Source organism: Plecotus auritus, assembly GCF_963455305.1.
Source record: "Plecotus auritus genome assembly, chromosome: 3".
Lineage (NCBI taxonomy): Eukaryota > Metazoa > Chordata > Mammalia > Chiroptera > Vespertilionidae > Plecotus > Plecotus auritus.
The window spans coordinates 188790747-188801473 of record NC_137772.1 but is presented as its reverse complement, the minus strand read 5'-3'; the positions used below and the strand labels follow the sequence as shown (position 1 = coordinate 188801473).

Here is a 10727-nt window from a genome sequence, read left to right as displayed (position 1 = left end):
TTATTGCATAGACTTGACTGGTAAAATTATTGGTCATTGGTGATTAATTCAACCTCCAACCTCTCTCCCCTCCCTGGAGGTCAAGAGAGTGGAGCTGAAAATCCAGGCCCTCTACTCACTTGACTGGTTCCCCTGGCAACCAGTCCCCCATCCTTTGGGGCTTTCCAAAATTCATCAACATAAACTGAAGTGTGGTTGAAAGTCACTTATATATGGAATCTAAAGAAGAAAATAAAGGAACAAGCAAAATAGAAAAAGAATCATAGATATAGAGAACAGAGTGATGGTTGCAAGAGGGGAGGGAGGTTGGGGATCTGGGTGAAAAAGGTAAGAGATTAGGAACTACAAATTGGCAGTTACAAAACAGTCACAGGGATGTAAACTACAGCATAGGGAATAAGTCAATAATATTGCAATACCTATGTGCAGGGCCAGATGGGTACTTGAAATATCAGGAGGATCATTTTGTAAAGTATATGATTGTCTGACTACAGTGATGTAAACATGAAACTAATACAAAATAATATTGAATGTAACTGTAATTGAAAAATAAATTTAAAAGGGGGGGGGCTTGTTTTGAATAACAAATGACACTCTTTTCACCTTTATATCTCTTACTAGAGGCCCAGTGCACAAAATTCGTGCACTGGGGGGGGGGGTGTCCCTCAGCCCAGCCTGCACCCTCTCCAATCTGGAATCCCTTGGGGGATGTCCAATTGCCAGTTTAGGCCCCAGCCCGGTATACCGTCAGTCAGACATCCCTCTCACAATCCGGGACTGCTAGCTCTCAACTGCTCACCTGCCTGCCTGCCTGATTGCCCTTAACCACTTCTGCCTGCCAGCATGATCACCCCTAACCACTCCCCTGCCAGCCCGATTGCCCCCAACTGCCCTTCCCTGTTGGCCTGGTTGCCCCTAACTGCCCTCCCCTGACAGCCCAGTCCCCTCCAACTGCCCTCCCCTGCAGGTCTGGGTGCCCCTAACTGCCCTCCCCTGCCGGCCTGGTCACCCCTAACTGCTCTTCCCTGCCATCCTGGTCACCCATAACTGCCCTCCCCTGCTGGTCGCCCATAACTGCCCTCCCCTGCTGGTCGCCCATAACTGCCCTCCCCTGCCAGCCATCTTGTGGCAGCCATCTTGTGCAGGGGTGTGATGGTCAATTTGCATATTACCTCTTTATTATATAGGATCACTTAGGGATTTCCACAGGTTTTAGAAGCTCTGTTCTGGAAAAAGACTATATATATATATTCATGCACTGAAGGGTGGGTCCCTCAGCCTGGCCTGCCCCCTCTCACAGTCTGGGAGCCCTCAGGGGCAGGGGCTGATCTGGCAATCAGGGGAAGGCAACACCCCATCACACCTCTGCTGCTGCCACTGCTGGCAGCGCAAGCCTTGGCCAGCCCTGGTTACCTGAGCCTCAGGTGGCCCTGGGCAGCTGGGAAGCTGCAATATGAGGTTTGCCAGCACCTCAGGCCAGCCCTGGGCAGCTGGGCAGCCGCCATCCGAAGCTTGCCTGTGCCTTGGGCTGGCCCTGGGCAGCTGAGGAGCTAAGGGGACTGGGTGCCACCATTTTGTGGCTGTGGGTGCCGCCATCTTTGAGGGTGGTGCAGTCAATTAGTATATTCCCTCCTTATTAGCTGTGGGCATCCCCATCTTTGAGGGCGGGGCAGTCAATTAGCATATTCCCTTCTTATTGGCTGTGGGCGCTTCCATCTTTGTGATGGCATGAGGATCAATTAGCATATTTCCTCTTTCTTAGATACGATATTTATTATTATTATTATTACTAGTGGCCCAGTGCACGAAATTCATGCACATTAAAAGGGGGACCCAGAGTCAAGTCCCCGCCTACCCACATGCACCTCAAAATCACATGAGACCCAGACCTGGCTGCCCCCGCACCATTGGGTTAGATCCAGACCCAGCCAGTCCCACCCTTGTCAAGCCCCGCCAGGCAGGGGGCTTAGCCTCAGGTCCCCTGGCCTGGTGCCAGGAGGGGGGGGGCATGGCCTGAGGTTCCCCAGATGGGGTGGGGTGGGCATGCCTTGAGGTCCCCCGTCAAACCCCGCCAAGTGGGGGACACAGCCTGAGATCCCCTGTTAAGCCCCGCTGGGCGGGGGGCGCGGCCTGAGTTCCCCTGTCAAGTCCCACCAGGTGGGGGCACAGCCTGAGGTCCCCCAGCCTGGCGCTGGGGCGGGGGGGAGCAGCCTGAGGTCCCCTAGCCCAGCACCAAGATGGGAAGCGCATCTTGAGGTTCCCTGTCAAGCCCCATGGGGGCAGGGGAGGGTGTAGCCTCAGGTCCCTGCTGATTGCTTGTTAAGGCTCCTTATGGGAACTTGGCCTCAGCTGTGGGTGCAGCCACCTTTGTGATGGAGTGATGGTCAATTAGCATATTCCCTCTTTATTAGATAGGACTGGTGACCCGGTGCACGAAATTAGTGCCCGGGGGGAGGTTGTCCCTCAGCCTGGCCTGCATCCTCTCCAATCTGGGACCCATGTGGGATCAGGCCTAAACCGGCAGTTGGACAACCCCCTCACAGTCCAGGACTTCTGGCTCCTAACCACTCACCTGCCTGCCTGCTTGATTGCCCCTAACCACTCTGCCTGCTGGCCTGCTTGCCCCCAACTGCCCCCCCCCCTGCCAGCCTGATCACCCCAAACTGCCCTCCCCTCCTGGCCTGATCACCCCTAACCGCCTCTGCCTCGGCCCCGCCACCATGGCTTTGTCCAGAAGGACGTCTGGAAGGTCTCATGGTCTAATTAGCATATTACCCTTTTATTAATATAGATAGGATATGACATACTGCCATAACTATAACATATCTACCAGTATTACTCTATGAGAATACATACTTCACGCAATAGGAAGGCATCTAATACATTACATTGTATATGTTGTAAGTAGTAGGATATAGTGTATTCATAGCAATAATATACACCCTGTGACTTCCCTTCCTGATTTGGGAATGGTTCCCCAGTTCTTTGAACATTTCCTGGCCCCTAATGTATTTTTTTTTTTGTCATTCAGTGTAACTTTATTTACTGTTTATTGCACATGATTTAATTTCTAACCACCAATGATTCAAAGGACTATTTTTTCCATGAAGTTTAACATTAACATTAGTGAATTTATGTATTCATCTGTTTTTATTGTAAACATCTGAATTATTCACATTGTTATAGATCCTGAACTCATAAGCATGGACCATGCACAGACTGGCAGCAAGCCAGGAAGCCATTCTGCAAGAAAACAGTTACTCTGCATAAGAAGAAAAGCCATAGCACAACATTTAATGTCCAACTGAGTCACCTCAGAATGTTATATATATTGACTTCTTAATTCATATAGTATCAGGAACTCAACTGCTTGGTTGGTGACGGGATTGACCTGGTTTCAGGAGGATTATTCCTGAAATAATTAAGGAAAGGGGGGCTCAATCTTTCTTCTTGGTTGCTTGCTCCTCCCCAGCACCTTCATCTTTCTTCTCATCCTCAGCTTCTTGGGCATCTTCTCCTTTACCTTCACCTCCTTCTTCCTCCTTTGCATCCTCAAATTCTTCCTTGGCAACTTCTTCCTTTTCCTCTCCTTCCTCTTCCTCAGTCACTTCCTTCTCCTTCTCCTCCTCTTCAGCTTCTCCTTCAGAGGAGGGCTTCATCCTTAGCTTCCTCAGCTTTTGCAGCCTCAACGGTCTCCTCCACCTTGATCTGCTCCTCCTGGACGTGGCTGGTGTATTAAGAATGGAAGGAGCAAGCGGACATCAAGTAGGAGCTGGTCTGTAAACCACCTTAGGCAGATTGACCAAAGATCTGGGAACTCTGGGAGTAGCCACTGGCTATGCTTCCCACGGTGGTGAAACTGAGCCGGGTCTCCTCACCTTCCAAGAGTTTCCTGTAAGCTGTAATGTCAATGTCCAAAACCATCTTCACGTTGAGGAGGTCCTGGTATTCTTTTAAATATCGTGCCATTTCACTCTTTGTAGTTCTCAACTCATTTTCTAATTTGTTGATTGTGTCCTGCATAGCACTAACGTTGGCATTCTGCTTATCCTCCAGCTCTTGCAGCTGCTTTCCCAACGCTTCGTTCATGCCCCAGCTTGCTTCGATCTCCAGGGTCTTGGCCTTGAGCAGGCGGAGGCTCTCGGACACCTTGTCCTTGGCGGCGCGCACCGCGTAGGTGTTCTTGTCAGCACTCTCGGTCAGCACGGTGAAGCAGCTCTTGTACCATTCTTCAGCATTCTGCATGTTCTTGGCAGCCAGCTTCTCATACTGGGCGCGGATGTCCTTGAGCGCGGCGGAAGGTCGGACTTGGAGAACACATCCATCTCCATGGAGATCTGAGCGTACTGGATCTGTGCCTGCAGCTTGGCGATCTCCTCTTTGTGCACCTTCTTCAGAAAGGCGATTTCGTCTATCAGGCTGTCGATGCGCTTTTCGAGCTCAGCGCTGGTGAGAGCCGCCTCCTCTGCACCTTTGTGCGCCTCCATCAGCCAGCCCTCGGCGTCCTCATGGTTCAGCACCTCTTCCTGGTAGCGCGCCTGTAGGTTGCTCCCAGTCCCTTCCCAGCTCCGGTGCCTCCTAACTGCCCACTGCCCTCTCCTCACCAGGGACGGGGCCCGGTGGGGCGGTGCACAGGCATCCCATTTTCATTAATGTTCAACCCGGGTCTGCTCCACCGGTGCCCACAGGTGGCCCGGGGGCAGACAGTGATCCCAGAGACGCTGCAGGCGGCATCAGGCACTACCCGCCCGGCCTGCATATGCAAATTTACCTTCCATCTTGGTGGGTTAATTTGCATATCACTCCTGATTGGCTGGTGGGCGTAGCGGAAGTACGGTCAATTAGCATCTTTCTCTTTTATTAGTGTAGATTATTATAACTCACAATATCCCACAGGTTAAACCACCAAGACATGTAGAAGTGAAAGGTGAAGGTGAGGATTTAGAATGGATAATGGAGGAGTTAAGACAATGAGTACCAATTGCAGCATTAAGAATAACCACAAAAATAAAAGCTGTTGTTTATCCTACACACATTCCACTGCCTCTCTTAGGAGAACCCTTTAATTGCATTTAGTGCTCACCCAGATAATCTAGAATTATTTACCCATCCTAGATCTTTAACTTAATTACACCTGCAAAACCCCTTTTTCTAAATAGTTAGCATTAACAGTTTCCAGGGATATCTTTGGGGCCATAATTCAACCTACTTCAAGGGGCAAACCAGCTGAGCAGGCTCTTGACAACAAGAATATCCAGATAGCTGTCAGATTCTCTCACATCACTTCCAAGCTAGAATTCTATAAAAATTGGTATTCTTCGAGTTACATATTATAGGAACAATATAACAGTCTTTTGTGATCATTTATTATTGTTTGGGGGATAATTTGAAAACTTTAACAACAAAGTTTATTGTTAAAATCTGAAGTGAGAAAATAAATAAGAGAAGATGGAAATAAAAATGTAGACATTGAGAATAAGAAAGATAATACAGAATCAGGGGAGTAAGAAAAAGGAGACACAGGTAATATGAAAAATTGTTTATACAATAAACTGAGGACTAAAGTTTCTTGAGATGGTACCTGTGAATACATTTATTTCCCTGTGGAAGTCTTAAAATCATCACCTCAGTGAATACTAAGTAATTGGGCAAATTGAATCTCCATGTTATGTCATGGGACCATAAACAGTCTACAGATCACAATTAGTCCACTTATAAGGAAGGCTCAGTTTTCTATGATCACACAGAGCAAATAACAAATTATGTAAAAAGTTTTCTTAATACAGGAATACAAAGGAATAAATCCCTCCCTATCTGCCTGTCTATCTCTATCTCTCTGTGTCTCTCTCTATCTCTATCTCTTGTTATACCACTGACTCAGTGAACGAACTTATGCAAGAGATCACATAGGCCCCAGTTGCTGGCCCAGATCCTCCCTCAGGGCCCAGTAAACTGGAAGAGCAAATTTTGCAAGTGCTCACCTGAATAGACTCCTAACCCTTATTGTCACAGCTCCAGAAGTGCCTCACTTCCTCCTAGAGCGCAGTTCTGACATTAAATTGTTAGGGAATATTAGAGTTAATAATTGAGAAAATACACCTGGTGAGATGGTTATTAAATAAAATATTACTCATTAGGTTGCTTTAATCTCTCCCATTATGTGGCAAGTAGGAACTGAAAATGGCTTAACTCATAAATCTGTTTAATATAATTTGTAACATAAAAGCATCAAATTTCATTCCACATTACAGTAAGCATTTTGGTGCAAAGCTTTGGGCTGAGTACTGGGCCAATCAACAGAGGCGAGGCCACACCCTGGAGTTGCTTAAATTTTACCTGAAATTAAAAAACACACTGGTATACAACAAAGGTCTGTGGTCCAGGGCAAAAAACCATTGACCTTGAAGATGGAAGACTCTGTTTCCAGAACTACCACTGAGGAACTCTCACCTCCCCCACCCCTGTGCCTACACTTCTAAATGTGTAAATGAGAGAAATAATAGAACAGTTTCTAATATCTCTTTCAGCTCAAAGATAAAATGGTTTTGTTCTATACATAAACCAAATGCTCTAAATTAATCAGGAAAGACATGGTAGCAAGAAGGGTAGCTAACTTTTGTTGCGTTTTATTATATGCCAGGCAATGAGCTAAAAATCTTCACAGGCTTTGAACCATTTAAGCCTTACAACAACTATTTAGAACAGGTACTATTATTATATTCTGTTGTCAATGAAAGAATGTCCAGCCTAAGAAAAAGTCTTCTAAGAGTTTATTTGAGCCAAACTGATGACAATTGCCCAGAAGCAAAATCTCAACAGATTGAGAAAATGTTCTGGAGAGTGGAGGTTTTGCCGCTTAGTTTATGCATTAGAATCAAAGGAGGAGATGTAAGGAGGGTTGCATGAATTCATTGTTGGTAGATTAGGGAATCAGGAGAAAGCAAATCAGGAATATCTCTGCAATTGGATAAATAGTAAAACAAAGAGACTTACACTTTTCTTAGGTTGGTGGGTGCAGGATAGTTAACATTTCCAGCACATAGAGATGGTATATGGGCAACAAGTACAATGAAGGGTTCTGTGGTCTCCTGCTCTGGCCGCATGTGGTTCCGCCTTCGAGGAATCTGGGGAAAACACTATTCTGAGACTTCAAAGATATGTTATTTTAGAAGCACAAAGACAATAGGCAATTTCAAAGGCCTTTGTCAAGGAAGCTCCAGGCCTAGACTGTGGCTACCCACCATGAGCCACTTTTAGTTAGATTTTTATGTTCATAGCACTCTGTGTGGTTACTTTTGGTCTCTGGGTTTGTCAGGCATCCCCTGAGCATGTCAGGTGTAGTGTGTGGCCCCTTTTTATCCACATCTTTTAGAAATGGGAAAAAACAAATTAGTAATAGGTTTTGGACATTCACAGCTAGAGTGGTGGGTCACATAGCTAGACATGGTCATTCAAGTGGGAATTAAAGGTAAACAAACTGGTAGAAAACTTAGGAACAATGCATTTCTGATAAGTGTGGGGGATACCCACCTCCTAAATTGATTGCAGAATTACTTATTTTAACTCCATCTCCATGGCCAAGACCCTGCTTTAAGCCCTCATCATCTCCCACCAGGACGCTTGCACAGGCTCCGACAGACCATCATTGATCTCTATTCTCAGTCAGAACAGATACACAAACATTACTTGAATCTCATACTGAATCAGGCAATGTTACACTTTGGTAAACAGTAAATGAGATGGAGTTAAAATAATTACTTATTTTAACTCCATCTCCATGGCCAAGACCCTGCTTTAAGCCCTCATCATCTCCCACCAGGACACTTGCACAGGCTCCGACAGACCATACCACAGCTTCCCTTGGACACCCAGCCCCAATCCAGCATGATCTTTCCAAAACTCTCATCTGATGTTGCCTTTCCTCAATAAATATTTGCTGAATTAATCTGTGAAACTTATAGATCACTCATGTTAAAAATTAGGAACTGATTGTTGATGAAAAGAAAGTAGTGATGGTCCCCAAGACAGGTAGGAGAATTGGGACTGAAGTAATAAAACAAAGGGAACCTCTGCAGATCCCCAGCCCAGGAAATGGCATGAGAAAAGCCCTTTGAGGAACTCCATTTCTCCAGTGGGTAAGGAACACAGTGAAGGAAAGAAAGAAAGACCAGTCGGGGGGCTCTGGAACAGCAGCCGTGACACGGTAATGCCGCAACCTTTTGCAGCAAGGATTCAGAATCTGGAGAAGGGGCCATGTGCAAATGGATATACTAGATAAGAAATATAAATTTGCAAGGCATTGGGAGAACCAGGCAGAGGCTCTTCTCTAGTGGAATGGCTCCCTGAATGTCCAGACCCATAGCTTTTTATTTACTAGAATATATCTTTGCCCTTTAGCAAAGCAAACAGTCATTTCAATGGGTTTGGTAAACAGTAAAGGATTATCAGGTTAGGGGATTGCCTTCAGCCATTCAGCCAACAGCAGGATAATACAATGCTGATTCTTAGCCCTGGCTGATTATCAAAGTCCATCAGCCTTCTGAGGACTTCTCGCATTTATATGTTAACTACTTGTTGGTCTTAGCCTTCAGTACCATAACACCAAGTTTTTCAATCTTTTCACAGTTACAAGGTTTCTAAAACCCCAATATGTAACTAGAAGTCCTTTCTAGGAACAAAAAGAAACCATAAAAAATTTTTTTTTATTAAACGGATAGCTCATTGATGATGAACATCTTCGTCTATTTCTAACGTTTTATTATTTCAACATAGTAAGTACATATTCTTGGAGTAAACATTTGCTGGAATTAGGTCAAGCACCCAATTCTCAGTCTCCACCTATATTTTAACCTCCATAATATTATATTAATACCAATGTGAATGACACTTTATCTTATTTTTAAAAATAATAGCAACATATAAAACATATTCCCTTAATTCCTAACCTGTTCATTCCAAGAAGAAAGTTATAATGTTTTCTTCATCATTGATCTCTATTCTCGGTCAGAACAGATACACAAACATTACTTGAATCTCATACTGAATCAGGCAATGTTACACTTTTCAGTATGTGCTATTTTGGTTCAGTGAATTTCATTTCAATTCAATTCTTTTTCTGCTATGTCTGGTTTCACAATATGATTAATGACCACACTTGTCTTGGTCTTCCAACAATTGCCTTGAGAATCTGCAATACTGGATTTATTCACTTACTATAAATTCAAAACCAAGATGCAATTTTCAATGTAAATGTTGCCCTTAGAATACACAGATATTTATCATAGACTGTTTTTTTAAACCAGTTTCTTACCTTTTTGCACACAGACGTGTTCTATGTGGTAACCATTAACTTTTTAAAATAAATATCATCTGTGAAAAGTATCAGATTAACATTTGCAAATTAAACTCTATTTAGTTAAGACAGCATCATGGTAGAAACCTGTCCACCCACTTAATATGTCCTCGGAATTCTACCTCAGAAAGACCAAGAATTATTTTCCCAGAGGTGGGGAATATTAATTAGAATTTTAATAATAAAGTAATTTATAAAGTGAATGTCATAAGAAAATTGACATCACATTATTCCAATGATCAACGTGAGAAACCACTGGACTTTTTTCCCCTTTGAATTCTCTTACCAGAACCCACTGGCATTCATTTCTCTGAATCCTCATACATAGGTGCCTGTGCAGCATCACTGCCATTCCAGAATGAGCAATATTCAAAACCCATTCCCAACTGCAGGCTTTTGCAGTGGTTCTGGTCCCAGCTCAGGCACAGCTGGGCTCAGCGGGTCCCCCTCGGCCTCCAAGTCTGGATTTCAACTACACAAAAACGTTACCAATTCCTCCTCCTTGCCAGGCCTTTCACTTCCAGACCGGCATACATGTTGTTCACATGGGAACATTTCTAGTACCTTTTCTGGTGTGGCTAGCTCCCCTTGGCCTTCAGGTCCCTGCTAAAAGGTCAATTCTTCACCTAGGTCTTAGTTGCCCCTGAGACTAGATTTGGTCCCCCTGATATGTGTTCTCATAGCTCCCCGTTTTAGCATCACAGGGATCATACTTTCATTAATGTCTGCCTTCTCCTTAGACTATAAGCTCCTTAAGAGCTGGTAGTCATTAGGTGTTCAATAAGAGGTGGTTTGCATAACTATTTTAAGAATAAAATGAGATATGTTATAACATGCACAAACACGTAGAGTAAGGATTTATTAAATAAAACCTGTTTTATTTTTATTATAGCAGTTTACATGTTCAGTGACATTTGTTAATATGATAGCAAATCTGTAAAGCCACTAAACCAAACAAAGGTCACTTCCAAGTACCCAGCTTATGAAGAATGGAACGGCCATATCCCTAGGAAATTATCAAAGCCAAGCTCGGTTGCCATGGCATCCATTTGGCCCAACTTTTGCAGCCCCAGTTGCCCTTTAAAAACATGACTTACTATACATTTCCACCTTTCAGTTAAAAAAATAGTAAGAAATATGATCAGAACAAGGTTAATGAACTACAAGTTAATTCTGAAATAATTTGTGTGTTTCACAGGATAAAACAAATACAGGATGGGGCAAAAATAGGTTTACAGTTGTATGCGAAACAATTTATTCTTGTATTATTATTTATTATTATATTATTTTCCATACGAACAACTGTAAACCTACATTTGCTGACCCTGTAAGTTAATCACATCAATGTAGATGGGAAAGAGGACTTCCAGGATAA

The 10727-nt window shown here is 44.1% G+C and overlaps 1 pseudogene across 1 annotated transcript in view; it reads right to left on the bottom strand.

The window, feature by feature from the left end:
• Positions 1–3437: 3437 nt before the first annotated feature.
• Positions 3438–10727, bottom strand: part of LOC308244273 (neurofilament light polypeptide-like) — a 93136-nt pseudogene continuing 85846 nt past the window's right edge. The window contains exon 2 of the transcript in view: positions 3438–4596. The product of the transcript in view is annotated as a neurofilament light polypeptide-like (transcript). The remainder of the gene's footprint in view (positions 4597–10727) is intronic.